The sequence below is a fragment of the Corvus hawaiiensis genome, chromosome 8 (genome assembly GCF_020740725.1).
Source record: "Corvus hawaiiensis isolate bCorHaw1 chromosome 8, bCorHaw1.pri.cur, whole genome shotgun sequence".
In the NCBI taxonomy this organism is placed as follows: domain Eukaryota; kingdom Metazoa; phylum Chordata; class Aves; order Passeriformes; family Corvidae; genus Corvus; species Corvus hawaiiensis.
The window spans coordinates 26,539,802-26,559,039 of NC_063220.1; the positions used below are offsets into that span (position 1 = coordinate 26,539,802).

General features: G+C 39.5%; 1 pseudogene; it reads right to left on the reverse strand.

The window, feature by feature from the left end:
• Nucleotides 1-18,598, reverse strand: part of LOC125329176 — a 31,678-nt pseudogene extending 13,080 nt beyond the window's left edge.
• Between the last annotated feature and the right edge of the window lie 640 nt (nucleotides 18,599-19,238).

A 19,238-nucleotide genomic window follows, 5' to 3' on the forward strand; every position in this document is an offset into this window, starting at 1 on the left:
GATTGAGGTGGAGGTGAAGAGATGTGTGGATGATAGCTTGCTTAAAAAAAAAAAACCCAACAAAACCAATATTCAGACAGATTTGAGGGAATCTTTTATAATAATTAAGCACCTATTAGTGCAGAAAGTTGAGCAATTTTGTTAACTCTGTTTGAAGCAAGTACGGTAGCTGTCGGTGACAAAGGACAGGAAGTGTGGTGGGGATCTTTCGCTGATGGATTGAGCACAGCATGCCTTCCAGGAGTCTGCTTATAAGAATCTCTGTTTCCCTCTGCATAGTATAAAGGCTCATTGCTTTCTATAATAGGAATTGAAAGATAAAATGGCTTATCTTGAGATTTCTCTCCCCCCTGCCAATGTGTCTGAGTAGCCCTCCCTTTCGGAAAAGTGATTTAAAACCTCAAACATCAATAACTGTGTGGGGGTGGTTTTTTTGGGTTGTTTATTTGTGTGGTGTTGTTGTTTTTGGTGGTTTTTTTTGTTGTTGGTTGGTTGGGGTTTTTTGTTGTTTGGTTTTTTTTGCTGTTTTTTGTTTGTTTGTTTGTTTTTATTTATTTCTAAAAAATATATTCCCGATGAAATATTTCCAGAGTCTCCCCTGTAATAAGGTGTGGTTCAGGAAAAAGAAAAGTGCAAAAGCTTGCCTACCTGATTGACCCATTTTTCACGATTATGGCCCCCAAATTACTTTAGTATCACTAGCATCTATAACTTAAAAGCATGCAAGTCTCCAGTCTGCAGAAAAGAATGCAACTGTTTCAGAACCAGGGAGTAGTGAAATCTGATAGTGTTGGTTTTCTCTGCACTCACAAACAGTGGCTTTCCATCTTTGAAGGGTAGAGAATAGCCAACCTTACAATTTGTTTTGTAAAATTAGCAATAGGCATTGCCCCTGTCTTGGTAGCTGCAAGTGTCTGGATGTGGTGCAAGTATCCATGTTCTAAGAGATGATGCCACAGCCCTAGGCAAAAACCTTCTGTATGTACTTATTTGTGTTATGAGAAATAGAGAATATCTCATATCTGATTATAATTAGCCCCAAAGTGAACTGTTCTGTCATTAAGTGATGACTTAGATTGTTGTAAAGGTTAATAATTTAAGACCTTTGTTGTTGATTGCTTTGGGGTTGAGAGTGGTGGGATGCAGTGTAAGTGTCCAGTTCTTGATGTTTTAATCTGTATTACCCAAAATACAGCATAGCAGCAATATAAACAAAGTTTGAGCCTTTTTGTGTTGTTCCTGAAATCAGCTTAAAGTCTTAGTAAAACATCTGGGTCACCAATGTGTGTAGTCTGTTCCTAATAGATAGATGCAGAACTTGGACTACAAGAAGTTACAACATTTCATTTGCTAACCCAGATACTCAAAAGTACCTAACAGATCTGGAATAGTGAATGGGGGAGTAGTTCAATACCCTGCAACTCAATGTGATTAGCTTCAAATTTAAGACTGGCTCTTGAGCCAGCTTTGGAAGTAAAGTTACAGAAGCAGGGTGTGACCTTATAGCCACAGTACAGCTACAATGGCTCAAGTTCCTGCACGTGGCCTTTGTGTCCTGGCCAGGGACAGACACAGGGGTTTTAGATCACCTGAGGCAACACACGTACGTGCCTGAAGGGAAGCATGATAGCCCAAGCACTGGGCTCTAGGCTATAGAAATGAAAAGTGTGGTGCCTGAGAAGGATTCCTGTACAGATGATAAAAGAGATTGTGGATGGGTCCCTGTTAAGTAAAAGAAAGCAACAGAGAAGATGGCAACTCCTCTGCTGTGGGGACTTCTGGATGCTGATTCTTTATGTACCTGGCCTGTAATATTCCCTTTTTTACCTCCAAGAAGCAGAAGAGAGACAATGAGATCCGATGCAGCCTTCACAATGCATGTATCTTCAGCTTGTGAACTGCCTTGGAGCCTCAGCAGGATTTCAGACAGCACCTCTGCCACACCTGCCTCCACCAACTGCACTTTCAGAGCATCTGCAGAGATCACAGTAAAAGTACATTAAAAACTTCTTGGCTCTTTGTGGAAGCATTTCAAGCTAAATAGAAAGCTAAATCCTTGAACTTTAGCTAGTGTTTTTTTCAGGTGCAGTCACTGTTTTGGTTTTGTTTGTAACAGCTTTCTGGAGCTAGGATGACACCAAGGCAGAATGAGCAAAACTTTCTGCATTGGTCTTTGACATTTGTGTTGCCAGTCATGAGCTTTCATGTCTTTAAAATCTGTGTCAGATATCTAGATATTTTTAGTGGACCAATGTTGGCACTGCTGCTTATAGTACACATCTTTACAGATTTACAGAATATTCTGAGCTGGAAGGGACCCACAAGGAGCAGCGAGTCGAGCTCTTAAGTAAATGACCTAAACAGGAATTGAACTTGGTACCCAGTTGTTCTGATTTTTTAAATTAAAAATACGATCTGTGTTGCTGCTTTCCTCTTACCCACCGTGGAGAATAAATTTGAATCTGCTGTCTTTTGGATCTACTGAAATGCGGTAGAGTGCTACTCTCTCCCTCCTTTCTTTGTTGTCTCACCTCTTACAATGTTGTTCAGGCCAGGATCTTGCATGTTCTTTTGGCTTTTTTCTCCTGAAAGGGTTACTAGTTCCATTAGCAGGCTCCCATGGCAAACTTGGAACCCAGAGCTTAAACCAGTTCAATACCCAGTCTCCCCTTGTTCCACCCAGACCAAAAGGAGCCTTACCGTTTTCTGCAAGTGCTTGCAGGACCTCAAAGACAATTTCTAACCTCTCATGGCTCTCTGCTCTCCTCAGTTGTTTCACCAGCTGTTCAGCAACTTTGGTCATGCTTAGAGCTTCCTTGGCTGAATCTGTACATGTGATAAAGTCAGGATTTTGAATGTTTCTTTATTTGATTAAATGTTTAGAGCATATCTCTCTATGATCTGAAGTGATTAGACACTGTTTTTGAAGGCTTTTTCTGTTCTGACAGACTCCTCTATTTCTTTGGACAGCACTGAGACAGGAAAGCTCTATCCCTTCTCCCCCCAGCTGCTTTAACTGTTTTTTCTGTAATTCCTGTAGACCTCATAGGTGTCAGATTAATCCTGGCTTAATTTACCTGACTGTTACAAATCCACCTGGAGTATGATTATTTAACACAAGAAAGTGTCATTAGCACATGTCACTTTGCTGTAGTAGTATATTTTTTGCCTTGATTAGGGGCTTCTAGTCTTGCTGGGTTCCTAAACACCATCAAGATGTATGTTAGCAAAGCTTGCCACTGTTTGACATAGAATACATTTTAATGGCATATATTGAATAATGTAAGAGCTATAATAAGGACAGACCTACTTAGAGAATAATGTGACAGTGTGATACCATGTCCCCTTCCCTGCTCCTCCCCTTAAAAGGAGGAAGCAGTAGATCAAATTTTAGCCAGACCATATATAGAGAGTGATAAAAATTTTGTACTTGGTCTTTTTCTTCTATTACTACTCACAACTTGTGTAAAGTAGGGCAAATATATTCTAAATCAGAGGATTTCAAAGCTTTTGCTTTGAAAATGGTGTAAATGAAAACGGAAGCTGTTTCAGTAAGTATGGATACTTAATTATTAAATAGAAATGAGATTTTAATAAGCAGGCTTTTAATGTACCATCTCTGAAGTAGCTGGAATTTTCAATTTATTATATGAAGTTATGCCATCTCTTCTTTTGGGGCCAAAAGCTGTCTGTTAAATCTGAATTGTTTTAATGTAGTACCAGTAAATGCTGCTGCTCCATAGAAGAGTAGTTATTTCTCCAATCCAGATAGTGTGGCCAGTTCCTGATTAGGTATCAGTAGTGTGTTAAAAACAAAGCCCAAAAAACCACCACCCCTGCCCCACCACAAAAGCAAAGGAAAAACAAAACAAAGCCAACAAATGTGTGGGCATGGAAGTGCAGTGACAGTGTGGAGATGATATTTTGCTCTAAGATGCAAAAACTTTAAAAAACTTTTAAAAAAGACCTTACTTACCAAGGTCTGCAAGATTGTACAAGGCCAATTCTATGCAACAGCCAATAGAGCAACGTGGACAAGTGGTTCACTCTCTGCATAGTCAGTTAATATTCGAACCAGTGATGGGATTACTCCAACCTTCACCAGCTCCTCCTGAAGGTCACCTGGTCAGCAAAGCATATATGTTAAAGGTGATTAAATCAGGAACTGATTAAATCAGTGGAAAGGGTCCAGCTGAGATGCTTAGCAGTAATGTAGTCTGGTTCTTTCTCACACTGTTAGAATTTGTAAAGCCTTTGTGTGGTAGCTTCAGGCTAATGTGTGTATGGAGGAAATGCAAGTTTGGAACAAATTTTTGCTAAACCTCCTGATTCTACTTTGACTTAAGTAATTAAGCCACTGTCTCCATCCACATGTGCTTGCTGAGGAAAATCCCTGATGACTGTTTTCTTTCTTTTTGTAGTTAGTTTTGTAATGAATGCTTGCTTAATATCTAAAATGATTTTGAGAATGCCAAGAACTATAAGATACAAACTTGGCCAGTGATGGTTTCTTACCAGCACAAGGGCACTGCTTGTGCAGCAGTGTCTTGCTGAGAGCTGGGCTCCTGCTTGGGTCACAGCGTGTATGGCAGACACCAGGAAGGATCTGGGTGCTATTGTAGCATGGGCAATGGAAATTCAGACAGGGAATGGTGAAGTTAATTTTTCTTCTCTTTGATGTATTTATTGCTGTATTAGTAATAGAATTTATTAAAGCACATCACAGTCGTCTTGGCAAATCTGTGCTGGGCCTGTGCTCTGCCAGAAGGGAAGCAGATGTGCAGTATGGCCATATGCTGTAGCAATGCTGGTATACAGGAGCTGCATGAGCCAGGAGTGTTATTGCAAGGAAAAGCTTTTTTTAAGCTATTATGTGTCATTCCCTGGCAAATACATGTAATTCACAGAGAGCTTAGTGGAATCTATACCAGGTACCCATCACATTTGGATTTCATAAGAACAGTGCAGGGAGGCAAACCCACAGCTTCCTAAGTAAAGCTGTGCAGATCCACACCAGAAGGATAAGAGAAGATAGGTTGAAGGCAGTGGGTAGTGGATAGAAGATACTGGGTGAAAATTTCCATATTACTTTCAGTATACAATAAATATTTTGGTCACTCTGGGAGTTAAAAGAAAAATCTTAAACGGTTTGGGCAAGTAAATGAAAATTGTTTAGTTTGTGAGACAGCAGGCAAGCTGGTGTCCAGGTACTTTGGAGCACAAAGCTCTCTTGCATACAAGCAGTGGTCCTCAGCAAAGACCACTCCTTGCATAGATAGATATCTCAGTTTGGTTTGGTTTTTTTTTTAAGTCTGTTTTTTTCTAACATGGTTTTTAAACAAGTGCTTTCCTTTATAGATGTTCTTACTACTTTGGAAGAAGTCCAAGCCATTCAGGATTTGGACCCAAGGCAGTTCTGCAAAATTGATTAAGATATGTATGAGGCTCTGCTCCTCTTGTAATTGCAACGCAGTTCTGACAGAGATGTGCTACCCTGAAGTCAAAAATACAGGGGGGAAACCCAGAGTTCAGGCAGTGCTTAGGGTGCATTCAGCCAGGTTTGTGTGAGCTGTGTGAATTGTATACCTAACTGGAGGCTGAAGTGCATTATGTGCTCAGGTCTCATAAAATTATTATGAGTTACAGGTTACAATGCCTTTTAAAGTAATGCCTTAGAGCCAGGGAAAATCAGCTTCTTTTCAGTGGATACTTACGATTGTCGTAACAGATACGGCCAATGGCCCTCCCAGCATGAAGCAGCATTTCTTGGTCTGTGCTCTCCAGCAAAGGTATCAGTGTTAGAACCAAATCTGCTTCAATACATGGTTTCTTCATTTCCTCTGCATAGATAAAAGAGAGGGAATTCCAGGCTTTTGCAATTTAGGAATGAAACAATTGCAAAAGCAATGGCTGGTAGCCATGAAACAAAATTCAGGAATGAAAACACACAGCTAATGTGCTGTAAGATGCCTTGTAGTAATACTTGAGCACAACTTACCATTTTTGGCTATCTCTGAAAGCACGTGGGCTGCTTTCACTGCACATTGTGGATTGCCCTTCAGGATTTTTGCCAAAGTTGGGAAGATGCCAGTCTCTCTGAGTAGGTGGAAGGATCTCTGCTCTGCAATGATAAGTGTTAGCAATACCTACAGTAGGTTTGCAGCTGTTTTATTCACATGCTCCTTTGTTTCCTGGAGTTCTGAGTGGGTATCTGTGGGATCCAAGGCTCTGATTTAACAAGGTTCTTAAAGTCTGTCTCACTCTGAATATATGGGCACAGTCATCTGCTTGAATTGCAGCAAGTGTGCTTCCAGCTGATTACTCTGCTTTATGCTGAATTGAAGCAGGGGTGGCAAAGCAAAGAGGAAAAGAGTTTCATCTTCTTGGACTATAAAAGGATGCTTGCATAAGGCATGGGAAGTCAGGGATTAAGATGCTATTCCTGAGGTATGGCCTAGCAATTAATTTTGTAGCTAGGCACAGTATCTTTTATTAAACTAGCAATTAGAACAGACAATTCCCACAGCCTTTTTTCATTGACAATATGGCCAGCTGTTCTGAAGGTGGTAAATCACCATCTGCCAGGAGACTCAAATAAATGCAGCTTTACGTCATTTTAGGAGACTGTGCAGAGGCTTTAGGGACTTTTGTGTAAGTAGACTAGAAACTGCTTTTTAAATGCCTGACCTGATAGGGTCACCCTAAATTAATCCTAGGAGTGTGTAGTAAATAGAATATTAAATCTGGAATTTCTCTGGAGTTTTAGGTATTTTAGTGACCAGTAACTTTGTGATTTTTATACAGAGATAAAAGAAAGCAACACAGCCTGAGGACAGCTATGGTTCCAGCAGCAATCACTCCTTGAAATAGAGTATCACAATAGTCAAAACCTGCAATTAATGCTTTTGAATTGTGCAAATTGGTGATCCAGAGTGATACTTAACTATCTTCAGTAATAGCCAGGAGAATCCCGTTCAAACTTTCAAGGATCTGATCTTCAGCTTCTGTGTCATCTTCACAAAGCCCACGGTATTCCAGGTGCTTACTCAGGGTTTCTATACAGAATGGGATAGAAAACTCTAGTGAGGCAGCATGGAAAATACTGAGTTCCTTGTGGAACAGTGCTAACATCTTATTATAAAATCATTTCCTGAAGGGTCAAGATCTAAATATGCTCATTTAATCCAAGAGCATGAGGTCAAAGGCTTGGTCACTTCTCATACAGCACATAGCTCTTGTGCAGGCATAAACATGTAGAGATATATTGTCTGGAAACAGAAATTAACATATAATAACTGTGGCAGAGTTTGAGGTGGGAAGGAGAGAGGAATAATTACAGGACCCAAATCAAGTCTGTCATTTCCAAATACCTGTTTATCATAAAGACAGTACTTGCAGCTCAGCTAACTGGGTACCTACAGTGATAGTGGCCAGTAGCAGGCCCCAAATGAATACAAGAAACAGATGAGGTCAAATACTTCTCCCTTTATTTCTGTCAACTTTGGCCTTTAGAAACATACCTAGTATTTGCATCAATATACATTTAATACATGTTGATCAACTTGTATTCAAAATTTTTTTTATCTGTATAAGTTAATTCACAATTTTTATCTCCACATCACACAGTGACATTCAGTTCCACAGTCTCACTGTTGTAAGAGGAAGACACTTTCCTTTGTTTTAAAATATTTGCCAAAAAGGTCAGAGTTGATGGCCTTTGAGTTGCTGTAGTAAGAGAAAGGAGTTATCCCTATTTGCCCTTCCATGTCTGTCATAATCAGATGGATTTTTGTTATAGTCCTCCTTTGTAATTCCTCTGCCAATTGGCTTAGGATTTACAGAAACTTTGATAACTTGCCTGAATCTTTTTCCAGTTCACTTTTATTTATTTTTTCTTTCTGGTGAGGATCTAGAATTTGAAAGTGTTCTCAAGACTCAGGTGGACTGGGATTAAGACAGAGATTGTCATGTTTTGTTTTCTACTCTGTTAATTCTTTGTCTATTTGAGAATGGCTTTTGTGCAGCTAATCAAAATGACCCATTATCTTCTGGGCAGAGGGAGTTACTTAAACCCCACTATCCTTTAGAATTTGGCCATCTTTTCCCCATGTAGGTAGTTTGCATTTGCAGGCACTGAACTTGATGTGCCTCTTTATGCCAAGTCATGCAGGATGATACAATTTTCCTGTAATTCTCTACAGTAAATTTCAATTTTGAGTATTCCAAATAATCAAAAAACTCCTTCCTATTCTGCTATTTCTAGGTCACTTATGAATATATTGAATTACACAGGTTCCAGTAAAGGTAACCTCAATAATTTTGGCTGTCTATTGTAAAAGCAGTCTTTATTCAGTTCCTCAGACTTCATCAGATAATTTATAAAAACTTGATTAATTTAACCATCTTGGGACTGATTCCTCAATAGTCCTTGTGTTTAATTCCATGCTTCTGCAGGGGCATTGAAGCAGACCCTGTTGAGACAGTTATTTTTGTGAAAAGGCAGTAGAACACCTACAGATTGTGACTAAAACTGACCAGAAAAGGATATTTATTTCTCTTTTGTGGAAAATTCTGGGGTGTTGACACTTTGTTTCATCCCATGCTGGAATAGATTGTTGAAATGGTGGAACTAGAGGCAAACCAGAACAATTTGTTGTAGTTTTTTTGCAGAAGTGGTTCTTTGCCAGCCAGGGCTGCCTGGCGCACTGCCTGGCCGGCGGGGAGCCAGGCTGGAATGGTGCCAGCCAGCTGGTCAGACAGCAGGGAGTGCCTGCCCGCCTGGCCTCTGAGGAGGGTTTTAGCAGAATAAACATGTTCTGAAGGAATACTGTTCGTTTTCTTGAATCAGCATTTTTGCCAGAATATTGCTCATCAGCTTTAGTAATTCACCGTAGAAGTGGGGGAAATGGTCACTCATTGCCTGCAGGGCCTGAGTTTAGAAATCTCTTGAGACTGAGGTACAAAAGGCTTTTTTCCTGAGCTGAAGGCATAGATTATTAATTCATACATAAATCTGTACATAAGATACTGAGTGAGAGGCATAGTAACAGATTTTTGCTGTGGGAGTTGGTTTTTGATCGTCCTAATGAGAGCAGAGACAATAGTGCAGAAAATGTGCTGTAGCACATTTCATCTGGCTTCTGCAGTGGGGAAAGAGCCATGAGGGGTGAGCTCTTTGAATCCCTTGACCCATTGCTGTGTTTTGACCTATAAAGTCCTCACGGAGTGAGGAAGAAGAATCCCACGCATCTCTCTCAGCAACTGATTTTGCCCCCTCTAAAACAGCAATGGCTTCTGATTTTTTCATTTTCATAGCACTTCACATGTGTAGAAATTATTTTCTCTTTTTTTCTGGAGGAAGTATAGACTCTATCCTTCCATACAAATGGTACTCTTGGTGTTACTTATTGTTGTTTGGGTCCTGAGCAGTGTGAGGTCTGTATGAGCCAATTTGTTTGAGGGCTTGAAACAACTTAATCCAGTCAAATACCTTGTGTTTTGCTGCTTCTTCCTTTGGTAATTTCCCATACTAAGCTTATTCTTCTGTCACTTACCTTTAGTATACTTTAGAAGGTTTTTCCATGGATGATTATTATCATCATTATTATTCAAGGCAGGGAAACAAGGTAATGTGTTTTTCCAGAGTATAAAGATGTGGTAGTTATTCACAACAGAGGTCTATTTAGCTCTGTCTAATGTCTCTTGTAATAGATGGCTAAAGAACAGTAAAAGAAGACACTATATATCCTCTCCCAGGTATGCTTTCTTCACTTCTAGTAATCAACTCCATAGGGATTTTCTTTGCCAGAAGTTTAATCTTGCTCGGTTGCACTTAAATTCATTAAAGTATTTATGTTAAATTTGTTTGAAATTTAGCTTGCAGAACATGGACTAGAGATAAGTGCCACAAAGTAACTATGGATTGAGAGAGAAAATAACTCATTCTTGTTTTTTCATGTTGAAATTGTCATCTGGCCCTCTCTTGACTGTAGTTTTCTCTAAATGTATTGCGACACCAGGGCAGGACACACAAGTCTCTATTTTGACATATCCTGTGTAACGGCTGAGGGAGGAGGGTTAGGGCTGAGAAACTGCTAGAGTTCTGCAAGTCAAGAGTAGCTGAAAAGCATAAGATGTGGCCTGAAGAAACTAAAAGCTCAACTCAGTACTGCAAAATAGCTGCTGGGTGTGTCTAGCAATGTAATTAAAAGCAAAGCAAAAAGCAAAGTTGACCTGCATTCATGTTAGTGTGGCAGCCTGCAAAATCATGTAGCTGTAAGTCTCCATTTTCTCACAGTATTTTTTTAATGCTCTTCCCTAAAATAAAAAAAAAGAATTCCTGGTTTGTGGCATGACCTATATAAACGTATGGTGATAACTGTACCTGTATGCTGAGTAGAAGTATTATTGTACAGTAGTCGAAATAAAGCTCTAGGTCTTGTCTGGGAATGTGATATTAAATTTATTTCATATGAGACATGAAGGAGTAAATTAGAGATGGAGAAGTCCAGGAGGGCTGGTAAGTGTGTGTGTGTGTGTGTGTTAAGAGCAAATAAAGCCTGTAAGGTCACATATATTCCTGCTGGCTGTGAGTGGTGCAGCTACATGATTATAGCATTTTGCTGTAAACCAATGGTAGCAAAAGTTGCTGCTTTTGATTTTGTTATCAGGGAAGGGAGAAGAAAGGTGCCATTCAATTCAAGGAAAGACTTTTTTTTTTTTTTTTTTTTTTTAAATTTCTCCAGTGTTGAATTATTGTATTTCATCTCCAGAAAGTTATGCAACTGTTTTGGGACTGGGCTGGCTTATATTCTTTCCAATAGAACTATCTTATCTGGGTGCATGAAGTAAAGTATTGGAGGAACAGATCCTCCATCTCTTCAGGCTTTCAAACCCATGGCAAGAAAATTGTTCTATAAATCAGATAAGCTATTATCTGTGTCTCCATGAAAAGCCACTTACGGCCATGTTAAAAGATACATTTTGTGTCTTTGTCACTGCACTCGAGGGTGATGAGATGTAGGAGAAAAATCACAAGATTTAAAAGGACCTGGGGAGAGAATTTAAAACTAGTATCCTGAGGATGAAAGGGATATAATTATGAACAACTCCTGACCTGGCTGGTTTTTAACTCTTGTTCCTCTGCATTCTTCAGCAACTCTCTTCAAGGAGGAAAGGAGTGGGAATGTATGAGTATAGTTTTTCCTTGAAGGCTGGAACCCTGTCATTATCTGGGAATTGAAATATCTCCTTTCACCCACTTTCAGAATCTGAGAGGGGCCATATTTTCCCCAATATTCTTTTCTCCTGGTCTAGACTGTTGGTAATTATTCTCAATGTTAATGGCCAAACACATAACAGTTTCCAAGCATGCTTTAAAAATACCTCTTGCCAAGAACTGGAAAATAGAGGAAAGCCCACTGTGTTGTCCCCAAAATCTAGCCTTTGCCCCTTGCTTTTGCAGCCTTTCTGGACTGCATTGGCCCATCCTGAACTCCTTAAAGTATTGTTCAATGCCTGTGATCCTGTGGGATGGACCTTTGAACATTTTACTATTCAAAGAATATGAGAAAGCAGCAGGTTTCAAAGGAGATTTTAGTGTTTAGCGTGAGCCACAGGTTGAAAGGATGATGAAGACAGGAATTTAAGCCTGGCTGGCTAGTACTTACGTTAATGTTCTCTATTAATCACAGGGATTTACAAAAACTTTCTATAATCCATGTCTAAAATTCTCTTAATTGTCGCAAATCAGATCGGAGAGCCACAAATGCTCTCTTTGATGTGGTGTCATGCATGGCATTATTTTTTTTTTTTTTTTTTTTTTGAAAATGAGATAAAGAAATCACCTAGCAGTAAAGTAGAAGAAGAAAAGAGGCATGGAACATAAGTGGGTCATCATCTGGTTTCCATGGCTCGATACAGAGTGTTGGATTTTCAATGCCTGAACACCAACTGCTAGACAAAGGGTGCTGCAAAGGGGTGGTGAGCAGAAAAAACTTAAAAGAGAGATTTCAAAAGAAGAGTGTGCTGATGCAGGAAGGGGTTCCAATTGATAACACCCTTTGAGAACCTGTGCATAGTTCTAACTTGAGCGAAACTGAGTGAATGGAGAAGTTGGAAATGGAAGCAGTGAAAGGAGATGGACAAATGTTGCATCATTTGGTTGGGAATTGTATGGTTGAAGCTTAGAGTTTCATGGTGCATGACTGGAGTATGAAGCTCTAAGTGCATAAACAAAGGCTTTTTTCTTCCTTAACAGTGAGAAACTGAGATGGCCCGAAGAAATTTTCAGAAAACTAGTAGAGAAATGCAGGCTCCGAAGAGCGCCTAGTAAAAGGAGATACTGATAGTCTTGTGGTAACCCATACTGATATACTATTATGGTGAGAAAAAATGGTGATTGTTGTGAAATGAAGATTGTTTGGGAGGGGGAAAGCAACTCTATATTTTTATAATTTTTGGCTTTATTCTCAGATAATTGAATTCCCACCAAGGAGGGACTACAGGAAAGAATGTGTATGAGGAAAGCTGTGGGTAGAAAGCAGATCCTGTTGGCTTGTGGCTGATGTAATGCCCTGTGGAGTCAATGAGAAAAATGGCTGCAGAACCCTGACTGAAAACAGATAAGAGGAAAAATATGATAACCTAAAGCAGGTCAGTGAGATAAGTCAAAAGAAAGCCAGCCAAGTGCAGTCAGGGAGAACATATGTGCCAAAGAGATGACCTATAGCATGAAAAGCTGCTTAATTGTATTCTGTTAAACTTACTCCTTTTTTTGAGGGGTGGAGAATAGGGATAAAATTCACTTCAGTGTAAGGGTATCAAAATGTTGTAAACTTGTGTACCAGGATGTGCCTTTTTCATGCCTGATGATTTAACTGTGACTTAGTGCTTAGGGACTAGGTCTGTTTGATATAGACCAACTTCACAGGCTAATGCTGAGCCTGAGCTCTCAGATGCTCCAATTCATTATGCAAGGTAAGGAAATTCTAGATCCAAAGGCTGGAAGTTATGCTAGCAGGAATAGCCACAAATGTGCTGTGCTCAAAAGCAAGAAGTAAAGCACCATCAGCACAATCTGTGTTTGGGTAATATTTTCAGGTAGTTTTGTTTTTTTTTTTTAATAAACAAGAGGTCAGAAAACTTGATGGTTTAAATCAAAGTTCAACTTCTTTCACAGTTGTTTGGTTCCAGGAGGTGTTGATTTCATCATGTATTGTGAAAGAGGAGTAAATTGTCAGTACAGCAAAGCTACATGTGAGCAGGTAAGCAATCAGACAAATTGTGACCGCTAGGGATAAATTGGCTTCATTTACGGAAACAAATGAAGTCTGTGTCTTGCTCACTGGAGATCTAGTTTTCTGCATTTGCTGAATGATGTTGGTCTCTAAAGATACCTTTGATCACACAGTTAATATACATCTTCAGTTTTGCAGCATAAAGTGATTTAAAGGAACCCTTCCCTACGGTTATCATGTCTGTGTGGGAAGTATGCCATAGTCTCAGCCAAAGAGCATTCAGCCTCATTTTCCTGGCTCCCTAAATTTAGCTTGAAGAGCTGTCAGTGGAGGCAAAACCAATTAGGCTCCATGGCAGAGAAAACACTAATTTCCTTTGGCTGACAAATCCTACAAGGGGTTTTTTAGCCAAGCAAAAAACAGCTGTGAAAAAATAAGCCTTTTTGCTGGTATGAAAGCCACAGCCCAGCCCTCATCTCTCCCTGCTAAGCAGTCTCTTGGGAGCGTAGGTGGATGTTGGAGACTGTGGACAGTGACAAGAAAGCTGCAGTGTCCAGGCCCAGCATGTGTTGTCACAAGGAAAGATGTCAGTGGGTGTTGGGCACAGGATGGTGGGTTGGAGAGCTGGGAAGATGTTCCATCCCTGACCCCAGTGTCTGCTGCCTCTGCAGTGAAGCAGGGTCATTCATCCCTGGCCATGGCAGTGTGTGTGAACCAGAACAGGGACTTGTTGCAAAGCCCTGCTTGGCTGCAGGTGTTTTGGTTGGTGTGTGGGTGTTACTGGAGCACGCTGATGCACAGCAGAAGCCAGAACATGTGTGCAGTGCATCACCAGGCAGGGTGCAGGAAACAGGGCTGCAAACCCAGCCATGGGCAGGGCTGGCAGGGCAAGGAGGCCTTGCCAGGGAGCCCAGTGGCAGGAGAGCTGTATGGAGTGATGACAAATAACAAAGCAAATGCAATTATTGGCCTTTTGTGCCTGGGCTCCACCTAAACAGGCACAGCACAAAGGTCCCACTGTCCAGATTAAAATTCCTGAACTTCTAGGGTTTAATTAATGATTGCTTCTATGCAAGTAAACTCATAGGCCTGAGCATTTGTCTGTTCTGCTTGTGTGTGACAAATGTTGTTTGAAGAGGCTGTAGTACAAAGATATATTGTTGGCCTTGAAAGGCATTCATTTCTCTTTGCTTCTCTGGTACAACACCAAAAAAAGAGTATATTTTGTCTGCAGCTTGTCTGCCACCTGCACCTGTCTTGTTCTTGCTGATTGCTTGTATGACTCCACTCAAGATCTGGAAAAAGACACTGAGAGAGGAGGATTTTGTTCCTGCACTGTTGAAGATAAGGGTATTGTATGACCTGTGGAGTGAGGTGTCTTTTTAATTTCAGAGGTCTCCAGAATAAAGTGGACAGCAGTGGGAATTTGCCTAAATTCTGTTAAATGTAAATTTTTTTTGTGACGCTGTCTGCAATTTTGTAGTGCTGAGTATTATAATGTTGATCCTGACGTGTGTTTGACCCATTTTATAACTTGAGAGAGATGTGAAGATCCTTGGAACACAGTATTAAAGTTGGTTGCATAGTGGATGTGCCAGGAATATTTTTTTCTTGCTTAGTGGGGGTGTGTGTGTGTTTGGCTATTTTTGTGCAGTATAAGAGACTTTGTACTGTAAAAAAAGACCATTCTCAAGTCTGACACACGTTTGAAAAGTTATGGCCTTATAAGCTCTGTTGGTGCTTAATGCAAGTAACATGTTGCTGTAAGATATGACTTATAATTCAGAGCTCTGCTCCAAACCTGAGTTGCTCAGCAGAATCTGCTTACTGGTGCATCACTTTATCAATATCTATAAAGTGTTACTTTTATGGTTGTTCCCAGCAGAGCAAGAAGGATCAGATTTTAAATGTATGCAGATGGACACAGGTGTCTTAACAATTTTGAAAATCTGGTATTTTTTTGCTGGGTAATTTTTTGTTTGGTTTAACTTAATCATGTTGACCTGGTTACCTGTGCTGTGTGAGTAGGTTTGAGCTCTGCTGTGTGAGTGGGTTGGTGTTACCTGGGCACTGAAGGTCGCAGTAAGGTTTTCCTGGACAAGTATATGTTTACATAATGCTGTGTAAGCTTTTTTGAGAGTACCTAGCACTATCAGGTTCCAAAATCTTGGCAGGTTTCTCTCACTTTTATTTGTCTGGAAGAAATGCTTGCAATCATTAGAAATTATCTAAATAATTTTAATAATATCAAAATTATCGAAGTGTATGAGAGGGGCTTTGGAGAAAAGGAAAAAGAAATGTTTAATATAGGGAGGGAGGGACTGTCTCTGAACAAGTCATAAGATTCTTTTGCTGTGCTGAGCTTGTGCATCTTAGCTGAATTACTTTCTGACTAGATTTCTTCCTATTGTTCTACTTTTTTTTGCACAAGTAAGTTAAAGAATGATAAAATTATTTGGATAAAATAGTTTTGGGATGCTAAATATTTCAACATCTGCATTGAACAGCGCTGATTCCAAAAACTTCTGATATTTCTTATAGCCTTAAAATATTCTCTAATTTATAACATGGGCTAATTTCTTTCAAGTGGGTATTTGTTTTTCCTTTCTGGAATTGATGTTTTTGAAGGAGTTTCTACAGGTCTTTCAGTAAAGCTGAGCTGCTTTTATTCCCAAATGTTTCTAGACTGATCAGGACATAGTTTTGCACTCTTGACTACCAAGCACCATAGCAAAGTCCCCATTCCAGTTTATAAATAACAATATACTGCACTGTCTTTTCCTGGACTGGGTCCTGGATGAAGTACTTTTTCTGTATAGATTTTAATTTAAATTATATCTCCATTACAAAACAGCTCCCCCTGAAAACTGGATTTTGATATTAGAATAGTGAAAAGATAATTTAGCTCTTTCCAAGCAGCACCGTATTTTATTTATTTAATTTAGGGTTTTTAATGTGTGTGGAGAGGATCCCAAAGCACAAGAGTGATAGTTTTAGCTGAATGAATATTAAAAGTTACTTGGATTGCAACAGAGCAAGAAGAGGGGTGGTGTGGTTTGGTTTTTTTTTTTTTTTTGGATTGTTGGTGACCCTGTGATGCAAACAAGTCCTTAGAAACAGAGAAGATGGAAACACATACAGGTTATGGGCCTTCAGACACAATCTCATCCTTCCTCAAGTGTAAGAGCTTTGTTTCACAAAGCACCTCAGAAATGAGGCTGAGAGCCTTTGAGGAGTTAGTTCAAAACTGCTTCTGGGACTCTGTCTGCCCTCCTGCAGCCTGTACGGGTCAGGATGGCTTTATTGACTCTGGTGCAGAATATTTCTAGTTCTACAGAGTAAGAGTGGCTGAATTTTCATTAGGTTCTAGCAACAAGCTTTGTTGACTCTAATTTAAGTGCATCTGACACAATGATTTAAAACGTGGAAGGAAAAAAAAAAAACCCAAACAACTTGAATTAAAAGCAGCAGCTGTGGGATTTCCCTATGGTATTGATATATTATGGATTTATAATGCTGTTGAAGCAAATGGCAAGGTGCTGGGGAATGCTGAAAACTGCACACACAAGGAATTTGTAATATTGTCCAGGCTGGCTTTAGTAGTATTAGTTGTAAGGAAGGTAATACAGCTTACATTTAAAAATTGCCTGAATTCTTACATGGTTTTACATGAATAAATGTTTCTTTAGAAAAGGTAAGTTTGACAAACCTGAACTTAGAAGTGCATGGGTTTCTGTTTGTTGTTTATTATTATACTGCCCAAAGTTTCATACTTAGGCAGCACAAACAGTGCCGTGTGAGCAAAAGCAGGCTGTAAAAAGTAGGAACAAAAGTGGGAATAAAAACTTTGAGCCACGACCAGCAAATATATCAAAAGGATAAGCCTTCTGAGCAGAACATTCAGAAAGTGGGACAGGTACACATAAATGATGTAGGAGTAGAAGAAACAATCCACCAAGTTCAGCTATCTCCACCTGAATTGCAATAGTAAGTCAGTCCTGCAGAAATGACCCTGTACAAATAGAGGTAGTTTAGCCAGAAGCACTGCCTGTCTAATACTGGTTTAGTCCACTTATATTTTGTTCCCATCTCTCTGACTGTTTAAGGTCCTTTTAAGTTATATTTTGACCTGTTTTTTTATCAGTGTCCCACAACTACTGAGATGTTTAACTTTGCTTGAATAATTATTTAATTGACTAGGAAGATAATTACTCTAAATGGCTGCTCAGTTGTCATACTGCTCTTAAAGACAGATTATTTTGCCCTTAAACATACTGAGTATTACTAAGATTAGTTCTGCTGATGTCACAAGGTCCAATTGTGACGTGAGTTGCCATCATGTGAATGAAGGTGGAAGACTGAACCCTTTGATCCAGTTAACCAATACCTTGGAATGATCTGGAGACTAATGGAAATTAAAGTCTCAAAGGTGTATTTTAAATGCAGTATGAAAGGCATTCCTTTCACATGGAAAGATCATAGCCAAGGGCTTGTTCTCCAGCTTTGCCTGTCCTGAGGGCTGAGTCATAAGGAAGCATATTCAAAGGCTGGACCACTTAAATGCAGCTCCAGTCCTCCCAGCAGCACTTGGCAAAGTGCAGTATGTATGCAGAGGCACATGTGAGCATATTTGCTTTGATGGATGTTGTACTGTCAATAGAGAAGAATGAATTTTAGTTCTCTTTCAAATACTTAAATTTCATGAGAACTCATCATTTTCCAGTGCTTTAAGTTCCCTTTTCATTGCCATTCTCATAATTTGCTAGTGTTCTTTAAACCAGCCTGTATTTTCATGTGACTATAAGTGTTAAGTATTGTTTGAATTAGAAGACACAAGAATTTTAGGTCTCCTATATTACTGCATTTAACATAGACCTACGCTTGTATATTTAAATGATCCTAAATTAGTTTTCTATTTCTGTCACACACATCTGCAATTTCTAGATGAGAGAAAATGAATCACATAGTAGAGATTGTATCTATCTATAGTTAACAAGAACTTTACTTACCCATAAAAGCTGTAGCTCTCCAGAATGGGGACAATAAAGAATAGCTGATCTGTGAGTCTGTGTCCTTTGCAGTGCCCAAGCTGTGAATAAGGGAGAATATTTTATAGCTTTCAAGCTGATGAGCAGCCCACAGCATGCTCACTCTTTCCTCCTCCTGCCTTTTTCTGTGACCCTGCTCTTTCAAATGCATCTAATACTCCATAATTACTTAATCCTCCACCACGGCTTTTGTTTCCAGTTCTTAGATGTCATTAACAGAAATGGAAACATAGTAATTATCACTCTGGGAGAGAACCTTTCAGATCTTCAAAACAGTTTATACTGTATTTCCCTCTGCTGTCATTCAGAAGAGTGATTATTGAATCTAATAAGGGACAGAGTTCCAAGACAGACTAGATTGATTGGCATCTACTTACAGGCAGATTTAAGAGTGCTCCTAGAAGCTGATTCTAAAGTGTAGCCAAATTTCATCCATACCTGGACCCCACCTGGCAGGTGCTAAGCCCTTGAGAAAGCATGGTCCAAGCCCTTCTTATTCTTCATACTCACCTTTCAAGTTTGTGGCTAAAATATAAAAGAGGATTTTTTTTTTTTTTTTCCTCTAAAGGAAACTTTAGAGCCTGAAGGTGCTATTTCTGGCTTACTGTTTTTGATCAAGTAGAATGTTTTCTGAAATATTCTCAATTATTATTTTGTAATGGTTCTCAAAAAAGCAATGCTGTTTTGGGAGCAATAGTTTGAAAAAAATGTACAGGGTTTGTTTTTTTTTTCTGTTGCCTAAGCCCATTTTATGGGAAAGTCGAACCTGTAATAAATAAGAGCCAGTTATAGGACAACTTAAGAAGCATGTGCTGTGTTCTATTCAGGATGCATTACAACCCCTGCTGCAGCCTGAGTTAGAGGAAATGCTGTCTGCCAGTTAATACTATTTAAAGATTGTTCCAGTAAGCAGATTGAGCTTCCCAGTGTGGTGCTGCTTGGTGGGGGCTGT